The following is a 14,033-nucleotide window of genomic DNA, read 5'->3' on the forward strand; positions in this document are numbered from 1 at the left end:
AAATTGAAGGCCTTTCCTCAGAGTGACAGCAAGGATAATGAAACCACTTAAATGCATGTCATCATCTCAGCACACACCAGGCTTGTCTCTGCAGTATGTTTCATTCCCTTTTTATTAAGGTCACTTGATCATCTAGTTCCAAACACTTGACCTTGCTTGGCTTTACAGAAAACAAACTGAGATTTATCGATTTGTTTTTTGCAAAGATCTGCAGGACAATATGTATTCTTCTTTTATTTCTTGTTCTTTATTAATCAAAGAAAAGCCCCTTATACTTGAGAGCAGTCAAATTTCAGGTGAGATTTGTACGAGCTAACAATTTTAGGTTCTAAAAGATTCTTTTTGGACAATGTAATAACAATATTCTTTTGTTATTCAAAATGTAACTGAAAGTTCAAGGCATATTTCTGTATATTGTTGTTCTAAGTAGGTTTCCCTCATATTCTCAGAAAGTTATAAGGTTGTCATTGTGGAAGGTTTATAGAACTTTCAAAATATTCAGATTTTACATTATGTAAAATGTTATTTTTTGGTCATAATTATGTTATTCAAAATGTTAAATAACATTTCAGTCTCGTATTATATTAATCTTCACAGAATATCCTTTAGACCTTTATTAGAAGACAAAAAAATATTATATTATATTATATTATATTATATTATATTATATTATATTATATTATATTATATTATATTATATTATACAGGGTGGGCCATTTATATGGATACATCTTAATGGCATGGGAATGGTTGGTGATATTAATGTCCTGTTTGTGGCACATTTTGAAGTCGGCCATCTTAGATCCAACTTTTTTAATTTATTTTTTTAATAGGAGGAGGGTCATTTGACACATCAAACCTATTGGGAATTTCACAAGAAAAACAATGGTGTGCTTGGTTTTAACATAACTTTATTCTTTCATGAGTTATTTACAAGCTTCTGACCACTTATAAAATGTGTTGGATTGTCAATGCAACCCTCTTCTCCCACTCTTCACACACTAATAGCAACACTGCAGGAGAAATGCCAGCACAGGCTTCCAGTATCTGTAGTTTCAGGTGCGGCACATCTTGTATCTTCACACCATAGAAAACAAAGCTAGTGGGGTCATTCTTCATCAATGGAAACCTCAAGGCCACTGGATATTTGTAATTGCTACATGATGATGTGTTTCCCTCTTTATGCACTGAAGCTGGCAAGTTCCCTGAGTTTTTCCAGAAAGATGATGGACCACCACGCAATTGTTGTTTGCTTTTTTCAGCTCTGCGCAAGAGTCGCTTTGGCGTTTTGAGCCACGCTGTTTAAATAGCAAATGCATTTGCGCTCATATGTGCGCCCATAGGCGTTCTGGTCTAAAATAGGGGGTGTGTTAAGGCGCATTGCTGGCACGTTGCTATTTTGAGGAAATAGACGGTTCAATAGACCAGATTAAAGCAGGTCTATAGTCCAGCGCAGAGCGCATTATTTGTGCGTCTCGCTAACACATTGCTTAAAGAGCCCATATTGTGGGTTTTTGAAAATGCCCTTCCATGTAGTTTGTAACACAGCTCTAAGTGAAGTAAAGTATCCAGCTAAGGCTTAAATCTGTTAGTGTACAGTGTTTAAAACTGTTGGTTCATCTATAAAAGAGTCAACTCATAGTGCTTCAAACGAGTCGCCTTGATACTAAGTCATTAGGTGTTTCGCCATGACGTACTAACGACATGCACGCGCAAACCCGGGAGACTTGAAACCTGCGGCCCGCCCTCTAACACAGAAACCCAGACACACACACCCACAAACACACACACACAAACATGCCGGTCGATTGAAGTCACACTGCAGATGGATATTATCGAGTCTCTACCCAAAGATGAAATCTCAGCATTATAGCCAAGCAGTTGGAAACTACTGGAAACTTCTGGAAACTACATGCTACAAAGAATACTTCATCTGCGTTTGTTAAAGGAAGGATCAGTAAAGAGTAACTTACTGCTGGTCATGTCAGGATGGGTTTCTTCCTCCATTTCTCAAGTGTAAGTACGTGCGATTAAAGTTGCCTCGTTTACTCTAGCTTGCAAATGTATTTAGCTTTGTTACTTGTAACAAAGTAACTTGTATGAGGTTAACTCGCTTTATTCTCATATCGGGTGCAAAGCCACGTTAAAAACGCGATGCGTGCTGCTTTGTTTACGGAGCTCCGTGGAGGAGGGTAGTGTGTGTGTCTGTGTGTGCGTGTGCACGCGCTGTCGTCCGGAGGTGTGTGTGTGTGTGTGTGCGCACACATGTTGTCGTCCGGAGCAGGGTTAAGTGTTTGTGTGTGTGTGTGTGTGTGTGTGTGCAATATGTGTGTGTGTGTGTGTCTGTGAAAAGAGCAGAGTGAGACAAGCTAGGAGATCTCCTCAACTGTTTTTGGAGTTTTTGCTCAATAAAATAGTTAGTAGTCTGTATTTATAAGTCCATAGTCTGTATTTACATTCACCCACTGGCAGCTAAAATCCACGCCTACACTATTGAGCGTGTATGAACTGTGATTACTTTTATATTGCTGATTAGCTGTTGGGCATTTCACTCTCTCACTGAAGGCAGTCGACCAATCGCAACAGACTGTCATTGGTCCAATCAGCGCAGATTAGCTTCGCGCTAAGGAGGGGTTTGGGAACAAATGAATCACTGGACGATTCATACAGGAGTCGCTGGGATAATTAGGTAAAAATAAATGCAGATTATAAGACCATGAAAGTGTTTTTTGACCTTGCATGCATATTAAACTATTGTTGTAGACCTTTTCAACCGAGATATGACCCTATTTCATGTATAATATGGGCTCTTTAAGACATACAGGATGTACAGCAATACGCAAATCTCTTTACATATGAAAAAGAACTAAAGGATTCAAATATTACAAAAATTATTTTCTAGCCTACATAAATATAAAAACCATACTTGCCTTCTTCATCTTGAGGGGCTTTTTCAGTTTATTTATAACAATTTGCTTTTGTATAATGTTATTATTATTAGCAGTATTATTTATTATATCCATATTAATATTTGTTTTATTAAAAACAAGCTTAGATTTGTCCACCTGTCATGTTTTAGAACTGAATTTAGAAATAGTTTTGAAACAAATCTTTGCGCTTAACAAACAAAATTAATTAGGTATAGGCTAATGAATTTCTGTGCATACAGCACATTTTCTTATCCACTAGAGTGAAAGCGAAAGTAAATAATGAGGAGGCTTATCTCTCATTCTCCCGCTGGAGATGCTCTGTTTAACTGTTTTCTCTCTAGTGAAATGCTCAGTTTTTCCACTTACAAAGTCCGCCATGTAAATAGCAAATGCGCTACCGCGGCGCAACTGGCTCTTAAAGGAAATGGGAGATGAGACTCTGATTGGTTTATTCTTAAAACACACCTATAACTCATTAAAATAATAAGCTCAACCCTGTAAGACCATGCGCCCTGGAGCAAAGCGGATTTTTCCTTCCTTAATATAGCAAATATGGATTCTGACACGCCCTTAATGCGTTTGCGCCCTGCGCTTTGCACTTTGGACAGTCAAAATAGAGCCCTATGGGTGTCAAGTCCGAGCATTCGGATAAACAGTTTCCTGAAAAGTGGATTGGTCATTGTGGGCCAGTTGATTGGCCCCCCAAGGTCTCCCGATCTGACCACCTTAGACTTTCATCTTTGGGGTCATCTGAAGGCAATTGTCTATGGTGTATACAGATGAATCAATTGTTTTAAACACGGTGCACTTTCAAATTTAAGCCTTAGCTGGATATATTACTTTCATTAGAGCTGTAATACACATTGCATGGAAGCTCATTTTCAAAAACTCATAATAGGGGCTGTTTAATAAAACTTCTAAAACTATTCATCTACTTTACAAAAAGTGTAATTAATTCCCTTTCTTAATAATAAAAAAAAAACAATTAAAGAGTCAGCTCAGACAAGCGGGCAAAGTTATTGTTATGTTTATTTTGTTAAATTAACTATAAGTTAATTCTGAAAATTCATAATTATTAATAACGTGTTATTATGGTGGCTTGAGAAACACAACAGACTGTTATACGAAATAAACTTATTCCTCCCTCTCCTTCTTCTTCTTAAACTATTTTAAGAACGGATCTCCTCCAAGACCATTCATTCTACAACCACCAAACTAACTCCAAACCTCTAAACTATACTGAATCAAGTTGCTATATCTTTTCCAACTGATCAGGCTTACATTTTTTTTTCAAAACTGACCCAGAAATTCACAAACGTCCTATTGACTTAACATTGGACCAAACTTTGTGACCTCATAACTTTGTGCCAGACTGTCATTCAGACTTAAGTTTATGCTCAATTACCTCAGACTACCAATCTGCCAATTACTAATGACCTTTCAACTTATAGCCACACCATAGCAACCACTTACAGCACCCTAGCAACTGTCCCAATGACTTCTATTATAAAAAAACTGCCATTGACTTTACATCGAACATACAAATAACATACCAATGCATATTACAAACATTGAAGACATACCAATCCATATTTGAAACATACTAATCAATATTAACAATTTACTAATCATACTAAAACATACTAACAAGCATACAAATCATACTAGCAACATGCTTATTCATACTAAATTGGTTACAACATGCTAGTTTATACTAGACAGATGCTAGCAATATGCTAATTTTAACTAGAACCATTGTAATGTATGTTTATGTTCAGAACACCCTCGCAAGCACCTAGCAACACCTTAGCAACCACCTAGCAATACTTTGGCCACCCCTAACCACTCAGAACATCTTAGCAACCACCTAGCAACACCTTAGCAATGACCGAGAACAGGGGTGTCCAAACTCGGTCCTGGAGGGCTGGTGTCCTGCATAGCTTAGCTCCCACTTCCTTCAACACACCTACCTGTAAGTTTTTAGTATATCTACAAAGAGCCTAATTATCAGGTTCAGGTGTGTTAAATTGGGGTTGGAACTAAAATATGCAGGACACTGGCCCTCCAGGACCCATTTTAAACACCCCTGACCTAAAACCTCTTAGCAATCACCTAGCAACACCTTAGCAACCACTCAGAACACCCTAGAAACTGCCTAGTGATACCTTAGCAACCATTAAGAACACTTTAGCAACCACTTAGCTAACAGTTTCAGACTTCTGAAAAACTACTTCAATTATTTCATTTTTAAAATGACTTCAAACTTTCAGACAAGGCTTTCTCAAGCCACCATAAAGTTTGTCCACGAACTTTACTTTTCTAGTTGATCATTAATATAGAGCATAAATTGAGCTGATTTCACTACAATTATTTGAGTGAAAAACTTGTCCAAAAAGCGGATGAACGCACAAAGAGTCATGCGAACAATGTCAGAAACGTTCACTTATTTGATTGTAATAAATGAAACATAAAATAAAAATGAATTTATTCAGGTTTAATTAAAGAGCTTTGGGCCTCACTATTTTCATCGGAAGCTACTGGAGTTTGGTATGACAGAATTCATGCTACTCCTACTACTTCTGCAAACAAAATGATGTTAATTAGCAAAGAATAGTTAAATATTATTCAATCTAACAAGTATCCCGGAGTGAACCTAAACCTAAAGTGTTTCCGACAGCCTGGCTCTGTATGAAAGCGCGGAGCAGGCTTTCCTGTCTGTGCTAAAGCAGGGTTACAGTGTGCTGTACTGTACGGAGCAGATGAACAGTGATGTGCTGAACGCCTGCAGGCTGCGAATCCACGAGACTGACAGGTGAGCTGATCTGCGTTAGTGCTTGGCTCGTTGATTTGGGGGACAAATAATTCATTCGGGAACAACTATTGAAGTGCTGGGCTGACTCATATGCTTTGAAGAAATGACCATCAGATCCTCTCACTTCTCAGCTCCCACTCAAACACCCACGAGGACATGGACATTTTGGCTAATTGTGACATGCATCTTGGTTTGTGAGGATCTTTGAGCGTGAGTGTCTTAATCGCTGTGTCATGTGTACTGATTGCACACTGTATATATTTGTGCCTGCTTGTGTATCTGTGACTTGCCTGCTTAGTTTTGTGGATACTGAAAGACTTGCCACTGCTATTTAGCATTTGTTGGGTCTGACATTTTGGGAGCCATGGTGATCAGTAAACGCTTCACCTGATGAGTCACACAGTCACACTGACCTCATACACCCAGTTTATTCACCATCCAGACACACACACCTACTCATACAGAGATTGCATCAATTATGAAGCCCCACAAAGACTATTCTGGTTCACTGAAAATACATCAGTAAGACACAAGAACTTCATTATGTTTATTTCAGTGTTTTGTCGTTTAGTCCCCCTTGTGCTTTTTCAGCATGCCCTTTTTCTGTTGAACACAAAGAGAGAAAGCAAAATTTGTTAATTCAGTCGGTGAGTTATGATTTTAGGTCTTGTGATGCCAGTTGTGTGAGAGGAGAAGAACAAAATGTAATAATACCGGCCTCCAGCACAGGTCTCACATTATATTCTGCAGGCAAAGGTTGTCAAAATTACGTCATATTGACAATGTGATGGGGAGGTTGGATTTTGTTTGCAAATGAAAATCAGGTAGACATCAGAACCCAATGTCAATGTCCAACCTAAAATCAACCAAATATCATTGTCTTATCATGTTACACCTTGACGTTATGTGGACAATACCACTATGACATCAATCGAACGTTGGATTTTGGTCAATTTTCAAAACAACTTAGAAATCAACCAAATATCAATGTAATTTGAAATCGTTATTGGACGTCAAAATAACGTTGTCATTAGATCTTGGAAAGACATTGAAGTTTGGTCACCTGACGTTACCTAAATCTAACCTAATATTAACGTCTTATGATGTTGTGTGCCTACTGGGAACATATAGAATATACAAGCCAATAATGTCAGTGACTACGTTTCATGTAATTTTAGGTGTTTTATTTTTAATTTGATGAATTTAACTGCAGTCTGGCACTTTCACTTTTATTCAGTTACATTTCATGTATTCTTTCTGTGACAAACGAGATAATGGATGCGAGTATGAACTTCTGGAAGAGAGTAGTTTTAAAAGAAATTGATACCGCACGTCGTTTGGGGAACAAAAACTTTCACATTTTGTGATACAGGTGTCTGTGGTCCTTCATCGACTTGGTAGATGCAGAGAATAGTGTCAAACCGCCGTCTGTGTATAGACTAAATAGTACAGAAAATTCTACATGACGGTAATAGTTTGATTAAGGTGTTTACATGTCTGTACTGCACTTCAATAATGTGACTAAAACTGCATGCTTCATGTCTTAGGGTGTTTTCACACCTGGCTTATTTAGTTCGTTTGAATCGCACTGGAGTTCGTTTTCCCAATTGGGCAGCTGTGAATGTAGCAATCGCATTTGAGTGCGCACTAAAAGCTCACCAAAAAAGTACACCAAGACCTTCTTAAAGAAGTGGTCTATGTACACTTTCAAATGAACCCTGGAGTGGTTAGTTTGTGATGAGAACATAATCTAAACCAGAACAGACCCAATCGCATAAAGTACTGTGACTTTTTTTGTCTAATCCAGCTGTCATAATCCAATGTTCTTTTTTTATGTAATGTGGAGAAACAATTTTTGTTGACAGCGCTTTACCAACAATCTTAAACAGAGAGAGAGGAAAAAATATCGGATGATGGATCATTGGTAATATTTCTGGAAAATTACCATGTCGCAGTTTAGCTAATTTAATTCACTCCACCTCCTGAAGTAACTTGCGACGCACCTTCACCATTTGCAATGCATTAAACCATTGTTTTCCAACCGCAGCCACACTTTATTCTCTAAATGTATAGTTTCTCTTAAATGATGTACAAAAACGATATAGTGTACTATGACCAGGGATACAATCAGCTAGCGCAGTCTTCCCTCTATAGTGAAAAGCGACATTTTGTGTCTGTCGGTTTGTTTACTTGTAAAAGTTCCATTGACATTTTCCCACATGATAATTCTGACCAATCAAAAAACAGTTTAAAAAATACTTTCAATAACATCTGGCCAATGAGTGAGGTGGATTTTGTCACATGACTGCATTTTGGTTCTTTTTAACTGGTTCAGACCAAAGCAATCAGTGACTACGTTTACATGGACATCAGTAATCAAATTATTTGACAAGTTATTAAATTGTGGACTTTAACTGCAGTTTGGCTCTTTTAATCAGGCAATTCATTCAACAAACGAGATATTTGATTCGAGGAACTGCTCTAAGCATATATTTTTTATGCAATGTTTGTTACCGCACAGCAAATGAGAGAAATTAAAAACTCTGCATTTCCAAGAAACTTAGATGCACTCGGCAGGTAGCATCAGAAAGCCATGTGTGTTATTCCTGTCAGAAAGTGAAAATCCTACACAACGGTAAATTTGATTGTGGTGCTAACATGTTTACACTCCGTGTAATAGTTAGTTTGATACAAACTAACTTTGCCATCTGAATAAACAAAGACCACTGGTCGCTCTCTTACCAAATCTGTAAAGACAGGACAATCAACACCAACTAGAGCCGCGTCTTTATTAAGAGGAGACGAGCAGCAAATCCGGATTTCACCATTTCCAGATAAGAAAAGCTCTTGGGTGAACAATGTTCCTTAGACATGTATTGTTGTCGCGCGTTGCATGCACTGTAATCCACATGTGAGTCCAGCTGCTCTCTCATAGAGAGAAAATGAAAACAAAAACTTAACTGCAGCAAATTATAAAAGCAACACTGCACGCTTGTTTTAGAAACAAAATGTGGCGTCTCTCTGCTGTCTGAACACTGTAACATTAATGAATATTAATGAAGTTGCACAATAGAGCGCATTGATTGGTTTGAACCAAGCCTTACTCATGCATTAATGCAGCACACTCAGACACATAATAAGGCACTGCCAGGTACAGACATCCAGTCTACATACTGGAATACACGCTAAGATCTCATGGCCGTGATGCAGCTTCAAAAATTCGTTTCAAACTGGAAGTACGAATTTGCTCAAAATAACGCAAAAGCAACTAATTTTCACTTTTTAGTAAAATATATGTGTCCTAATAGTGTTTTTTAGCAGCATGGGACACATATATGACTGTCAACAGCTCAAAAAATGTGTTTTGGTGTTTTGTGACCCTTTAATCTTATTAAATTAATAAAAAATTGCTGTTTACACGGTTAACTCTTAATCAGAGTACTATCTTTATCGCATTAAGAGTCAGTCTGGTGTGAAAAGGATCCAAAAACAGCAGAAAAATGCTACAATGCTACAATTTGTTTCCATTGGTTTGGACCAACTGAACCGAACCACAGATGTGAAAGCACCCTTAATTCAACTTCTGCATTGTCTGATTACGACCTAAATCGAATTAAATTAATCAAAAATTGCTGTTTACATGGTAGACACTTGTCTTAATTGAATTAAAATCAGATTATTGGTGTCCATGTCAACATAGTGTCATTGACATAAAACCTGGTGTAATGTGCTGTACATGGCAAGTTTAAAAACAACAGTTTATTTAGTTTTTCACTTCATTTGAAAAAGAAAGAAAAAATAGATGGAATTGAGCAGATATATACACAATGAGAACAGACAGTAAACTGATAGAAGCGAAGGAATTAAATAAACAGACTGAACCAATCAATGGAATGAAACCCAAGTGCAAACACAACCAATTCAATTAACTAGAGAGCCTAGATCAAAACAAGTACAAACCCCACACCAACACTAAAACGGAATGACATAACCTACAACAACAGGCATAATGGCATTCTTTAAAGGCCACCTATGATGCAAAATCAACTTTTGGAAGCTGTTTGGACAGAACTCTATGTATGAATATATGTAAACAGCCACATTTGAGTGGAACAAACACATTAATTATTAGACAAAAAATCAAGAGAAGCAAAGAAAAATGTTAAAATTGAGTTTAAATTTTGGAGGTTGTAATTTGTTTGCAATATTTTGCTTGAATTTAATTATATTATCCGTCAAGTTCTAAATATGTTTGGTGACTGAAATAGTGTTTTATTTAATATATCTGTGTAATACAACTGTTTTGTTCAACTGCACCAGATTGCCTATACAGATATGTACCAAAAAAACAATTAATAACGAGGGAAAGTCCACTAATTTATTTCGAAAAGTAAAACTTGTGTGTTTTATTAGTTTACTACACACAAAGTGAAATATTTCAAGCACTTATTTGATTTAATCTGAATGATTTGGATTAAAGGTGAAAAAAAATAAATCCAGTATTTCACACATTTAGAATATTTCATGTGACCAATAAAAAAGGATCTTAAACACAAGTTGGCCTTCTGAAAAGTGTGTTAATGTACTGTCTTATGTCCTCAGTACTTTGTTGGGCCCCCTTTTGTACTATTTACAGCATCAAGGCGGTGTGGCATTGGGGCTATCAGCCTTTGACACAGCTGAGTTGTTATGGTAGCCCAAGTTGCTTTGATATCGGCCTTCAGCTTATCTGCATTTCAGGGTCTCTGTTCCCTCATCTTCCTCTGAACAACAGCCCATAGATTTTCAATGCGGTTTAAGCCAGGCGAGTTTAGTTTCTTGGCCAAGTAAGAACAGGGTTACCATGGTCCTTAAACCTAATGGTAGCTTTGACACTGTGTGCAGGTCCCAAGTCCTGCTGGAAAATAAAATCATCATCCCCAAAAAAGCTTGTCTGCAGCAGGAAGCATGAAGCACTCTAAAACATAGAGCTGCGTTGAATGTAGACTTAATAAAAGACAATTGACCCACACCAGCATATGACATGGCTGTCCAAAACCATCACTGACTGTGGAAACTTCACACTAGACTTTAAGCAGCTTGACTTTTATGTCTCTCCGCTTTTCCTTCAGACTCTGGGATCTTGATTTCCAAATGAAATACAAAATTTGCATTCATCTGAAAAGAGGACTTGGGACCACTGCGCGACAGAGCAGTACTTTTCTCTTTAGCCCAGCACAGACGCCTCTAACATTGTTTTTGGTTCAGGGGTGGCTTGACACATAGAATTCTACAGCTGTAGCTCATGTCTTTGTTCTTGATGCTCTGATACCAGCCTCAATCACCCTTAACACTCTCAAGGCTACTGTCATACTTGTGCACCATTTCCAGCCACATTTATCCCTTACTCTTAACGCTCTATTAATACAGTATACTTAGATACTGCACTCTGTGATCATCCACATTTTTTGCAATTTCCTTTTAAGAATTTTCCTCCTTATGGAGGGTTCCAGTGATGGTCTTTTGCCCAATCGTCAAGTCAGCATTCTTCCCCATGATTCTGAAGGCCTACTAAGCCAGACTGAGACTATTTCAAGGCTTTGCAATAATTAGCGGACTAGATTGAGACACAAGGAGTGTACACTTTGTCATGATATTCTAATTTTGTCAAATACAGGATTTGAGTTTTTTCATAATTAATCCATAATCATTGAAACTGAATCCAAAAAGGCTTGAATTATTTCACTTTGTGTGTAGTGAACTTATATAACACACAAGTTTCACTTTATAAGAGAAAAAATTATTGAAATAAATGGATTTTCCCTCAATGTTCTAATTTTTAAGCACATTAATGTGTTCACTAAGGAAATGGATAAAAATATTCATTTTTAAAATGGGGTTATTTAATTATGCTGAGCACTGTAGCCAAATATAAACTGATAGGACTCTTTTACTCTTTACAAAAAATAACACAACTGTGACAAACATTTTTATAAGGTTTTTTATGCACTCTGAGGTTAGTAAAAGTGTACATAACAATATTTGAAAACTACAAAAGTGTTCTTTTCAAAAACTTACTTGCCCATTTACTGCTTTTTTCTTGAGAGTACAGGCTGTCCACCACTCGTTGGAGGTCAGAATAACCGAATCCTGGCAGTGTGGAAGTGAGAAATAAAGTCCAAACTGCAAGAAATGTCACAACTGTGACATGAAATTTCATAATTTTCTTTTTCACTCTGAGGTGGAAACAGTGCTCTCTGATTGGCTGGAAACTGATGATCAAAAATAAGCTCTTTAATCTCTCACTGTGCACAACAATTATATTCACTTCAGAATGTGGATTTCAACACTATAAGCTCCACAGGCTTTCCACCAGACACCGAAGGTCATGCTGACCAGACAGTGGAGGTGTAAAAAGGATTTTATAGCACCTCAAATAATAACGGGTATCAGTGTCCTCTGGGATGCCCTGAACACACACAGAGACGTTCCTCCAGTCATGTGTACATGATGCCTTTCCTCTCAACGGTGTCTTACAAACAGGAGGGAAAAAGATGCGTGAAGGAGCATTGGGCTGTTTGAACTGATAAACCTCCTGAAGAGAGCGAAATGCCGCGACACACATTAATATGACAGGCACAGTGTGAACTCAAACATGCACACTTAAAACATTTGTTCCTCTGCTTATTGTCCCAGGAGAGCTGTGTAGTGGATAAGAAGCACAGATGGCCACTGTCAGGACTGCTGATAAAGTGAAACGTCAAGAAGTGTCCCTCATCACACACACACATACACACACACACACACACACATGAAATGTTTTCTGATGCTATGGAGTTTACAGAGGATTATCAACACCTATTTGGACTTACGGTGCACATTCAGATCTCCTGCTTTGCTGACTGCTTTAGTACTGATAATAGCACTGCAATTTGATAATCTTTAAAGCGAGAGAGTGTAGGAAAAATCACAGGACATGACAATTTTGACATTTTGGGCTTTTCATTAACTTTTCCCCCAGTCTAATGTTAAAAAAATCCCATATATAATACCCTTTCAAGTACTTTCTTTGCTGCAGTTTTTTAATTTCTGACTGTAGATGTTTTTTCAAAGGTTTTTTTTTCAGTTTCACTTCAGTAGCAGATCATTCATCAATCCTCATAGCCTCATTTCATTTGCATATTTAACATTTTATGAAACTTAATGGAATCAATCAATTAACTGAGGAAGTATGATTATTAGGTTGTCTATTTTACCCCATTCCCTTGCAGTGTCTTGACTAAAAGGGGTGGTACAGAGAAGGGATGTCCCGATCAGGTTGTTTTGCCCTCGAGTCCGAGTCATTTGATTTTGAGTATCTACCGATACCGAAACCAAATCTGATACTTCTATTATACATTAAAAAAAGAACAAAGAAGAGGGAACAAACAGATCCAGAATTTTCCTTATTGCCTATTTAATTAACCGTATTTTAACATTCAACAACTCTGTTAACAACCAGCAAACTTTGGTGAAGTAGCTTGAACAATCAAGTAATAAATAACACTTCACTTGTAGACTTTGCACTTTTTTCTCTACTTTGGACTTCAGTGCAACAGTAAATCTAAAAAAAATCTAGAATAAAAACAAATAACACCTCAACTTAAAATACATGGCAGGCATGTAGACGAAAAAAATTTAAAGGCATTTAACCAATAGCGTCTCTGCAACAAAGTGATGTCATGCTTTGCTGTTTCTGTGTGAAGTCAAGAAAGAGGTCTAACATTGTGCCACTGCATAACTATAGATGTGCTAAAAAAACAAAAAAAACAGACAATAATCCTGATCGGGAGGAAACGTCCGATTCCGATCGAGTCTGAAACTGTGTGATAGGGCCAGATTTCCAATACTTGATCAGAGAATTTTTAAAGATTGGTTGTGTTTATAAGATGCAAAGCAATGTGTGCTCATGCTTCATTTGTTTTAAAAAAAACAAAACAAAAAAAAATGTTATTTTTTCATATATCTTACATTTGATTATTTACAGCTACTCTGCTAACATGAAAACAGCTGTAGCATTTCCTAGTTCCTCCAAAAGGCCCGGCCTCAAGAGGCTCTGATTGGTCAGCTAACATAATGTGCTTTGATTCGTGGGTCAGCTCCAGATCAACAGAAAAAGCATCAAGCTGCTGTGTAAATACTGTCAGTCAGAGTAGCTGTTAGCCGTATCAGTTTGAGCCTGAATCAGACAGAAAATGAAAAGGACTCAGATGAACCTCACGCCTGCTCTCTGAAATAAAATCTGCCAACCCAGGTAGCAAAGCATTCTGGCC

The sequence above is a fragment of the Danio rerio genome, chromosome 13 (genome assembly GCF_052040795.2).
Source record: "Danio rerio strain M-AB ecotype USA chromosome 13, GRCz13ab, whole genome shotgun sequence".
Lineage (NCBI taxonomy): Eukaryota > Metazoa > Chordata > Actinopteri > Cypriniformes > Danionidae > Danio > Danio rerio.